Below are 12,011 nucleotides of genomic sequence, written 5' to 3' on the forward strand. Positions count from 1 at the left end.
GAAAGAATGTAGAAGAGGTGCAAAATTGAGGAATTTTATTTTGGAGGCTGTATTTTGCCATTATTATTTAATATTGTTAAATGCCAGAGATTAGCTTGTCAAAGGTTGCTTTTGACAATGGCCTACAATATTTGTAAGGACAATTGACTGCTCTGTTTATAACTTTACACAGAGCCTCAGAGACTATCTTGTAAATTGATATATATCATAAAACATGAATCAAAACAATCAAGGTAAAAAGTTATGGTGCTATTCAGCAGTCTACCTAAATCCACATTACTCTAATTTCTTTAAAAACAAACAAAAACAAGGAAAAAATACTCTCAGCATTGATTTTTCTCAGGAAAAAGCTTGGCTAGACAATGAATTAAAATGAATTTGCATGTGTTATCCCCGTTACTGCTTGGTGGTTGTAATTGTTTTTATTGTTGTTGCTTCAGTCTAGAAATAACTTCACTGATTGAAATTGCTGCATGTGGAAGCAAGGGTTTCCTGGATGGCCAACAACTTTTCCCTGCACAACACAGACTCTGAAGCCATCCTTTTCTAGTAATACTGCTCTTTGCAGCTGGGCCCTTTTCCCCTGCATTGTGTGCCTGCTACTTCCCGCACCGTTAAATCAGAAGGTCCCAGGCTGCTGAGTGTTCCCACTAGCGCTCTGGCTCACACCAGCTATCAACTACTGTTGCTCCAGGTTGTTTCTGGCTCCATTGGTATAATTAAACACCATCAATCACCCAACTACTGCCAGTGTTTGTGAATTAGCTTTATTAGTTTTAGAAATGAGAACCTAGCGGGATTCTTTGTAAGCACAAAAATCTAAAAAAAAAAAATGTAAAAGAAATTTAGGAAGCATGGATCTCCAAAGAATTAACTTAAATCACCCTACTCTTAAGGGTGATGTTTTGCAGTTTAATAACACCTTATGTAGTAAAAAAGACGTGGGTAGTATGTATAAGTAAAACAATTTAAAATATAGAAAGTCTGTAATGATATAAATGAAATTTGTTAAGGCAGTGCTATTAAACAGAAAACCAAAAATAAATTTACAAAAGCACTTTTAGAAGCATTCTACTATCTCTTTTGAATCGTGTTCGGTTTTAGTCGTAAGACTACCAGCGGTGCATCTCTTCCAGTCGAAAGTGCCTAAATATGTCAGTAGCAATCTAGGCACCATCTTGGCTGAGGTTTTAGTGAAAATTAAATTTTTAACAAGTACAACTTTTTCTGTAGAACTTTCTTTTCATTTTTCATTCTTAATTCTCTGTCTTTCATTATCTGAGATTGAAATATTCATTCACTAGCAAATACACTGCAAATGATGAACAAATACATTAGCAGCTGTAACTTTTTTTTGCTATTTTCCACAGAGTTTTTAAAATAAAAGATAGAATTCATTTAACTTTTGTGTACCAAAGTTTTTATAATTATTTCGTGATTTTAAAATAAACTAGTAATAAAGAAATGGCATAAGCCAGGCACCACTGGTTCATGCCTGTAATCCTAGTATACTTGGGAGGCTGAAATCAGGAGGATCATGGTTAGAGGCCAGACCAGGCAAATAATTTGTAAGACTCCATCTCTAAAATAACCAGAACAAAATAGGCTGGAGGTGTGACTCAAGCAATAGAGTGTCTGAGTCCCACATCAAGAGCAAAAAAGATAAAGGAAATGGTTTAAGATGTAAAGAATTCCACTGGACAAAAACAAGTCAATCATTCCACATCTGCAATTTAAATTTTATTTCAAAATGTACAAATAAAATGGGAGGTTCAGTTTACTTTCTAAAACAGTCAAAACATTAATTGCAATGTGAAGAATGTGTGACGATCTGAGAGATACAGAAGGGGCAATGTGTCAAAACTTTGTTTTTAATTCCCTGAATGATGAAAAGCTTTAAACCCTGTAATATTTACTCTAAAAACAAAATGCTGTGAGTTGGAAAGAAACAAAAGAAGACTTTAAAAACCTTCCAAATAAAATAAGACAATCATTTGGTCCAAGCTGGAATTGGAGGAAATAAACACCACCATCTATCTCTACAGTTCTCTTTGGTGTGGAAAGAGCAGACTGTGAAAACTTGGCTTCAGTACTGGCGCCCAGGTGTTTAGTATCTTTGGATGGCATTGATGGTATTGAAGCCATGGGGGCAGAGAAGGTCTCAAAGAAGATGAGTAAGAGGATGCTGTATGCTCCAGTTGGTTTTACCTAATGCTATGCTAGGGAATAAGCTCTTCCATAGAGACATCTCAAAATTCTAATTCACATTACTTATCTAAGAGAGCATTTGACAAATCTGGCCATATCTGCCTTGTTTCATGAGCCATAATTAGCCGTGGATTTGACATAAGATGATGACATTTAAATATATGTTGTTGCCAATTGTTTGTTAAATACTGTGCATTCATGGTGATTCAGCTTGACTTTAAAGAAAGTCTTCTTTTCTTAAAAATGTACTCTACACACCATTTCAAAATGTTTCTTTTCATGTTATGTGTATGTTTAATATATCTAAATATAGATGTTCTACTATAAAATATGATGAATAGAGTAAATAATACAATATTTTCTGAGGTTAAATAAAATCATATTTGAACACAAATTATTTTAGCTGGAGGTAGTGGTGCACACCAGAAATCCTAGGACTTGGGGAGACAGAGGCAAGAGGATTAAAACTAGAGACCAGTCTATGTTACACAGTGAGATTGAGGCCAACTGGGTTACATAGTGAGACCATGTCTCACAAAACAAACAAAAAAACCAACAAGTATTTATTTTCTATTTACTTCCCTCAGATTAAATGCCTGATACACTTATTGTGACATAACAAAATAAGCATTTTAAGTGATTTAAATATTAATAAATACTATTTTAAGGTTTCCTTGCTATTTTGTTGTTATGCTTAGAATAGTCTCATGTTTCCCTTTCTGCTTGTTAATTTTCGGATGTAACATTTTATTACTATTTACTCATGTCCTTGCCAAGATCTTCAGCACTATTTGTGCCTAGTGGAGAATGCTCTCAAAACTGTTCGGTTAGACATAAAGAAGATTTTTCTTTTTCTTTTTTTTTAAATTCATGGTCCCATAGTCAGTTTATTTTGTTGAGGTTGTATTCACATGGTCTTTATATTTAGTGGATTTTGTTCCTAGCTTGTCATCATGCCTCACATGAAACTTTTAGAGAAGCCTAACTCTTTGCAATGTGTCTGACTTTCTTTTTTGCCATTTTCTAAGAATTGTTTGTTATTAAGCAAATCTTGATTATAAGATATGAAAAATATCATCTGTCATTAAATAATCCCAATTACTAAAATCCATTTGAAAATGTCCATCAGGATGTGCATTACATAAGGCAGAGATTTTTACTTTGTTCATACATGGAACCTAGGAGCCCAGAATTATGTTTGACACATAAGAGATACTCAGTAAGTATATATGTGTTTTTTGCTTAGTATAATGATCTCCAGTTTCATCAATTTACCCGAAAACAGCATAATTTCATTCTTCTTTAAGGCTAAATAATAATACATCATATATGCATATACATTATATATATATATTATACATGTATATGTATACATATTCACTATTATGAATAGTGCTGCAATAAACTTGGGTGTGCAATTGGCTCTATTATATCTTGGTTTACATTCCTTTGGATATATGCCCAAGAGTAGTATCACTGGATGGTATGGTAGTTCTACTTCTAGTTATTTTGTAGAACTCCATACTGCTTTCCATAGTGTTTGCACTAATTTACATTCCCACCAACAGTGGATAAAGATTCCTTTTCCCTGGCACCTCACCAGCATTTTTTGTTTGTGTTATTGATGATAGCCATTCTGACTGTAGTGAGGTGAATCTCAATACCATTTGATTTGCATTTCCTTTATGGCCAAGAATGTTGGGCATTTCTTCATGTATTTGTTGGTCATTTGTACTTCTTCTTTTGATAATTGTCTGTTCAGTTCATTTGTCCATTTATTCAGTGGGGTGTTCATTCTTTGCATTGTTAGTTTTTTTGAGATCCCAGTATATTCTGGTTATTAATCCCTTGTCAGATTTATAGCGGATAAAGATTTTCTCCCATTCCATAGGCTGTCTCTTTAGTCGAGTGACTGTTTCCTTTGATATGAAGAAGATTTTTAGTTTGATGCAATCCCATTTGTCAATCCTTTCTCTTAATTGCTGACCTATTGGAGTTCTATTCTGGAAGTTATTACCTTTACTTATCTGTTCCAGTGTTTTCCCTAGATCTTATGTTAAGATCTTTGGTCCACTTCAAATTAATGACAGTACAGGGTGAGGGACTGGGATCTAGTTTCAATTTTCTACAGTTGGAGATCCAGTTTTCAGTACTGGGCTTTGAACTCAGGACCTTGTGCATCTTGGGCAAGCCCTATACCCCTTGAGCCATGTCCCTAGGACTGAATCTAAGTTAATGTCTTGTAATTACTGACCCATTTTAGTTAGATTGTTATACCATGTTGCTTTCCCACACAGAGTCAAGTTAATTTTCATCAATATTGTTAATGTTTCAATAATTAAAGATCTAAATATTAAGTAGTATAAAAGGAAAGCCTGGTAGGGAAGAGACTGTGCTTAATATGTAAGACATTTTCTATGAATGTTGTATTTCTTTAAATCCTTCTATCACAGGAAGTCTTTAAAATCATAATATTTGTTATTATTATCTGTTTCATGAGTAAAGATATTCTATGAAGTTAATTTGGTTTTAACTGATACATTAAAAGCTCTACTTATTTGTGGGTACCATATGATATTTTGGTACATGTATACATTTTACAATGTTTAATCAGAGAAACATACCTATATCCTCAAGTATTTGTCATTCCCTTATGGTGAAAATACTCAGAATTGTTTCTTTTAGCTTTTTGAGAGATGCAGTACATTATCCTCATCTGTTGTTCAATAACTCACCAAAGTTTCTTTTTTTCAAAATTTTTTACTCTTACCTTAGTACCCATTGATCTGTCTTTCCTATTTCTCCTTCCCCCTGAATCCTTTTACAAAGTGATTCTACATTTTGTTTGATTAAAGAAATTGTTCACGGCAAAAAGTTAAAATTTTTTACAAAGTAAGATGAAGGTAAAAGCAGTTACAAACTACATAGCAGCTTCTCTCCTTCCTTCAAGACAAATAGGTAGATGAGTGTGGTTGAGACTCTGTGGAGAGAAAGAGGGAGGGAGGAAGGAAGGAAGGAAGGAAGGAAGGAAGGAAGGAAAGGTGAATCAAAAATAGAAAGGAAAATAGAGATGTGTCTAACCCAGAAAAGTGATTTTAATTAGTAAAGAAAATCTACAGGAGGCGATATGTGTGAACCATGAACCAAACTGCAAAGGATATTAGACATAAAGATGATGAGCAAAAGTCCAGCAGGAAAAGTACTTAACTTTGCTTACCTGGACTGTTTGTCCCTGCAGCACTGTGCTGTATTTAAAGTCTTATGCTCTAGTACGTTAGACTCTAAAGGAACCCTTGTGATTTGAAGACTAGTTATTGGAATACATGAAAAACAAACTGCCCATAATGTTTATCTTTTTAAGAATACTTATAATGTTCATGGTATGAACTAATATGGAGCAGAGCCATTTAAGATAATCATTTGCGTACATTGCACATCAGCTATTTCATCTGATTCAACCTAATATATAATGAAAAAGCACAATAAAATGTATATAGAGATCAAGGATAATTTTTAAATAAAAAATTGCACTGTTGAAAACTTTGGAGAACACTGTCTAATCCATTTATAAAATAAATATCTCCAATTCTGCTCCCTAAGAAAAGTATGATGTGTTTAAAGAAGAAAAAAAGTCTATCTAGTTTTCCCATAATTTTTATTCATAATCATATGAAATCTTAAAATCTGTTTTTAATAAGTACTATTTCTTAACTATTCAAATTGATATTTACATATAGTTCTATGTCCTTAAGTTTCCCTTTTGAGCCTTATTTTCTAAAATTGCCTCACGAAACCATTCTTCCTGACTACACTCACTCAAGTGCGGTCATGCAGTTTGAATGCTACTGTTGTAGAAATAGTGAATTTTGAATAGAAATTTGAAAGCATCCTCACATCAGGGGTCCATCTAATGTGTACCATGTGTGTTCTATGAAGCCTTTGCCACTCTTAGGGAGCAGTCCTTAAAAATGCAAGTTCTTAGATGGCAAATTCTATGACATGTACGAGGTGCTTAGCTAAAAGAAAAAAATAATATTCAATTTTAAGCCTGTACAATAGAAAAGGAAGGATGTGAATTTTAATATACCCAGTTTAATGACTGAAACATAAAATGGAGTTAATAATAGTTCTCATAGATTAAAGATATTTTGGCTCTTCATGTTAGCCAACCCAACATTCCTTTTCTCTGCCTTTTAACTTATTTTTTCCTTAGTGCTTACCATCATTTTATATTTTGCACATTCTAATTTTTATCTTTTATTTCTTCCTCTACCCAATCAAAGATAAATTCAATGAGCTTTTTTCATTTATTTATCCTAAACACCTAAAGTGGTCTGGCACATAGAAGGTACTCAATACGTATTTGTTGACTGACTGGATGATTGCTGAATTGGATATTAAGGTCTTGGTAGTCTTTTATGAGTGTTGGAGGCCTGCTGAGCATGATTAAACCCATTTATTCATTTGTTCAACAAATATTTACTGAGTACATATTTTGTCTCAGGCACTGTACTCAGCTTAGATATGCAATATTGAGTAAGATGTGGCCACTGCTTAGCATAGACAGATTTTCAAATAACTCTAAAAATAAAAGTGGCTTCAGCCCGGCAGAATCACTCTGTCACCTGAGACTTTGGTAGGCCTGTAATCTGCACAGGCTTGGGACATAGATTTCTCAATTCATATGTCAGGCAGAGAAAGAGCTTGCCACCGTGCTTCATGAACTGCAGGACATTCACCACGTACACATATACACTGCAGATGCCTCCTTCTGGAAGATGAGTCACAACGCAAACAGTATCTATGCTACTTGAAAAAACAAAGATATCTGAAAATAGAATGATACAGACTTTTGTTTGAGCTAGTCTTACTTCTGGGATGTTTCTAAAATTATAAATGCAGTTGTTATTGGTAACCTGATTAAGCCCTTGGGCTTCTGTTACAAGATACAAGCTTTTATCACATGTTCTCCCTCATATGTGGATTATAGACCTAAAATAAATGCAGTAATATTATTGGATATGGGTCACACACTGAGGGGAGACCATTTTTGAGAGGAATAGGGAAAAGAAAGGAAACCAAAAATTTGAATGCGGTTGATGTCCCCACTGTAAAGGAGCGAATATAGTAATCTTAAACTGGCAGAGGCCACTATGGGAAGGGGACCAGGAAGTAGTGAAGAGGTCTGGTAGAGATGAACCAATTTGGGTTGTTATACACATATGCATGGAAACAACAAGAAGACTCTCCCTGTATAGCTACCTTCATCTCAAACTAGTAAAAATGCCATATTTTTCTTTTTATCTTATGTTTTTTCTTCAACAAAATTGGAGAACAAGAGAGTGGAACAGGTTCTGCCTGGGGAGAGGAAGTGGAGGTGGACCAAATAATGTATACACTTGTAAGTAAATGTAAAAATGATAAAATAAAAATTTTTTACAAAGATACAAGCATTTTTGGTCAAATAAAGAAAATGTACATCGTCAAAATCAAAATAAAGTAAAAATAGCTCTAGTTCTGGACTCAGAGGACTTAGATTCAGATAAATTCATATACGTATTATAGCTATGACTGACTCTGTGACCTTCACATCTGATTCTTGGTTACTGCATCTAACAGAATTAGCTGTAATACCTTGTCATACATGTAACTTTGCATTCCTTTGAGACCAAGTAAGACAATTTCATGAAGATGATCAAGGGGACATTGGAAGAAATTTTAGTTTTCTTGTCTTGTACAAATTCACAAAATTCTGCAATTACACTCCTTATAAAAGTAAAGCAGTTTCTTTTTTTTTTAAATCTAATTAACAATTCAATTTTACCACTGTGTTTTCTGTTTTAGGATTGCAGGTCATAAAATAAGCTCCTCAAGTCCTATATGACTTTCTTAAACTAAAAAAAAAAAAGCTCATGTCAATAGTTCATGAAATTAACCAGTGTGTTTGTTGAAGAAGAGAAGGAAAAAATGTTGCCAGAGACAATGCACATATAAATCTTTCCCATCATGCTCCAAATAAATCACAGGAAATCACAAAGATTATTAGCTCTTTGTGCTAAAATGTTTCAGGCCAACATACAATACTTAGCATTAAAATTTTGGATATTTGCTTCTCAAATTTATCTTTCTTTCATGTCTGTATATGGACAAACACTTTTGCATATTTAAATTTTCTTCCAATTGCCTAGCTGAAATAATATTTGCAATTATTTTAAGTTTACTCTGTCACATACCTGGCCTTGAGAGTATACTCTAACTACACATCTAAAGAAAAGATAAAGTTAAAAAAGCACAAGATAATTAACCTGGAGACTTAAAAATGTCTTCAGAGTCATAGAATTCTCAATATATTTTTGGTGGAATTTCTTTAGTTTATTTGATAACCAAGACTAGTAACAATTAAATGTCAGAAAGTGGTGGAATAATTGAATCAATATTAGCTCACTGCTTAATTACTTCCTGGCAAGAAGGTGAACCAGGTCTGGAAGATTATTTTTCATTGCAATGCAAAGTTAGGGGGGCAAGGTTTCCTGGTAGCTTCTGGTTTACAGTAAAGTGACTCAGTGTGTTGAGCACAGACCTCATTTTTAAATAATACATTCAAGATACACCTATAGAACTCTTCTCTAATTCTCCTGCTGTGCATTTGACATCTTAGCAGCTGTGACCATGTCAACAACTCCATTTCTCTAAAGTTTCCATAACAGAGCCCTCTTCTGTCCTCGCACTGGCCACTCCTCCAAACTCTAATTATATATGCATATATATTGATATTTATATATTAAAAAAGACTCATCCTGGTTCTTCATTTCAGAGAATGGAATAATTATGCATCAGCTATACAAATCAGAAAAGCCAGAACTATTGGAGACACTGTTGTATCTTGGTATTTATTTGATTTATTTGAGGAGACAAAGAACCTACTATATACAAGGCATTACAAAGCACTTTGTAAAAATTAACTCATATCATAGTCATAATACCAGGTCAAAATAAAAAGTATAGAGACATTGAATATAACTGTTAAAGGTTGCAAAACTGGTAACTGGCAAATCTGGAATGTGAACCCATGTCTGGCTCCAGATGCTGTGTACTTAACTGAATACCCTACTGCCTCTCCAACTTGTGATTAAGTTTTGTTGCTTTTTCCTCATAATTATCTCTTAAATCCTAATTCTCTCTATCTCTCTGCCATCAGGCTAATCCAAGCCACCATCATGGTTCACATGATCTTCTGTCATCTTTGCTTCCTCTCCCTAGTCCATTACCCATGACCAGGCTGAGTTATTTCTTAAGAACACAAATCTGATTATGTGAGTCACTAGCATAGAAGCTTCCAACAACTTTCCATTAATACAAAAATCATCCTCCTTTACATTGCTTATATTTCAGCCTCCTTTCCCTACCCCCATTCCTGGTTCCAGATACATTGGGCTTCTAATTCCTCCAATGTTCCCAGCTCCTTCCCTTTTCAGAGCCTCTCCATATACCATTTTCTTGGACCAGGGTTTCTCAGCTTTGGTACTATTGACATTTTGGACCCAATAACTCTTTGCTGTGGATGGTCACTCTGCATTCTAAGATATTTCACAGCATCTTTGGCCTCAACTCAACTAGTCGCCAGAAATTCTTCATGCCCCCAAAGCCTCTTGGAGTAGGAGAATCATTTCTCTTGAGAGCCATTGCCTTTTAGTTAACTGTTCTAGCTCCCTTTTTGGTCCTATTCTTATTTGCTCTGTACAACTGAGCAACCAGGGCCACTTCTTCAGAAAAGCCTTTTCTGATTTTGAACAAGATATTGCACATTGGGTTCTTGGGAATAGACTCTGGCACTGAAACTCATGTGCAAGGAGTTTACTGTTAAGTACTCTTGGGATAAGCACCTGTGGAGAGAAGATGCAGAATGGGGAGAAGGAAATGTAAAGCTGCAGTGATATTTCAATAAAGATTTCACTTGACTCACCTAGCATCTCTGGAGCTGGGTTGGCCCTTCTGTGTTGACCTATATGGAAGTAAGGAAACAGCCTCTTTATGTCCAGGGTGGCTGGTCAAGGGCTGTAGGCTGTGTTGGGAAGGAGAATGACCTTGGCTTGGCAACAGTCTTTAGTGGAGGCAATTTGCTGAGGAAGTTCAAACTTTGTACTGCATTTCAACACTATTAAGAGGGAAAAAAAAAAACAGGAAATAAATCCTTCAATCCCAAAGAGCAATTTGGACACCACACAGAAGCATGAGACCTCTTGGGCTTCTCTTATCCACTTAATGTAAGTTCTGGTGGGTTTCTTTTCCTGCAATCAGTTCAGAATTGCATCTGATATTTATCGCTTCCTTTCTCTGCAATTTATTTAAGGTTTTCTCACCCTAACCTGTATCAGTGCTGGCACTCTATTGTTGTGACACAGACACTCATCCCTGGGATGTCTGAGCCCTTCTCAAGCTGTTGCCACAACACTGTCCCTCACAATGGGAACAAAGAGGAGCAAGAGGGGCTTAAGAGGGTTACCTCAGAGCCAGGCACAGCCTATCCTACCCTACTGTGGAGTAATAGCAAGGTGCCTATGGAACTTCAAAGGCAGCACGCTTGGGGCTGAGGAATCAGTCCTTCCATCCTGTAAGACTATCTTGCATCTGAGTATAATTTGCATCTGGACTACCCCTCAAAAGCTCATATGTTAAAGGCTGATCTCTACCTTGGCACTGTTGGGAGATGGAGATGGTAGAAGTGTTAAAAGGTAAGAGGGGGTTTTCAGGACATTGAGGACATGCTCTAGAAGGACCATATCCCTCCTCTCTCTCTCCTCTCTCTCTCTCTCTCTCTCTTTCTCTCTCTGTGTGTGTGTGTGTGTGTGTGTGTGTCTATCTGTCTGTCTGTCTGCTTCTTGGCCATGAGATAAGCAATTTTGCTCTGGCAAGTGTACCTGCCATGATGCACTGCCTGACCATAACCCAAAAGCAATGGGGCTACCTGTTCATGGATTGAAACCTCAAAAATGTGAGCCCAAACAAACCTACCTCAGGTACTTGTTACATTATCAGAAAGCTGACTCACACAGTCACCACAGGATTCCACTACACCAGGTCAGATCCCTGTGGCATTTCTCTCAAAAGAGTTATTCCAATTATAATGAAATATTTGCCTGTTAAGTAGGTGATGCTTCCCCTCTTCCACCTCAGATCTCTTCCTCTGAAGTGTCTTTAATACAAAATAAAGTACATAAAGGTTATGTTAACAGACCTAAGAGAGCTATGCTATAAGAATCTGTCCACATAAGGAGTTTTTTTTTTTTTGTGAAAAAAAAAGTCTAAGAGACTTGGGGAACTTATAAATGTCCTACTCTCCCTCAGATCTGCTAGAGGTAAAGTAAATAGAAAATAGTTGACCATTACCCAGGATCCTGACGGAAGGAAGGAAGATTAAAGACCAAGCAGAGGATGAGGTAAAGTAATAAGGAAGAGCTCTTCAATACACACCTGTTACAGTTTGAATATGAAATGTTCCCCAACCCACACAGGCTCAGGTGTTGAATACCTGGTCCCCAGCTGGTAATGCTATTGAGAAGTGATTGAAGCATAAAGACATTAGCATTTGGGGTGTTTTTGTTTTTTTCTTTTTGGTGGTACTGGAGTTTGAACTCAGGGCCTCGAGCTTGCTAGGTAGGCACTCTACCACTTGAGATACTCCAGTCACCCCCTCTGAGGACCACTAACTTCTTCAGTGGGTGAATTCATTGATGAATTCATAGCTGAATTGACTACTAGGAGGTGGGGCCTAATTGGAGGAAGTAGGTCACTAGGGGTGTGTC

Source organism: Castor canadensis, chromosome 14 (assembly GCF_047511655.1).
Source record: "Castor canadensis chromosome 14, mCasCan1.hap1v2, whole genome shotgun sequence".
Classification (NCBI taxonomy): Eukaryota; Metazoa; Chordata; class Mammalia; order Rodentia; family Castoridae; genus Castor; species Castor canadensis.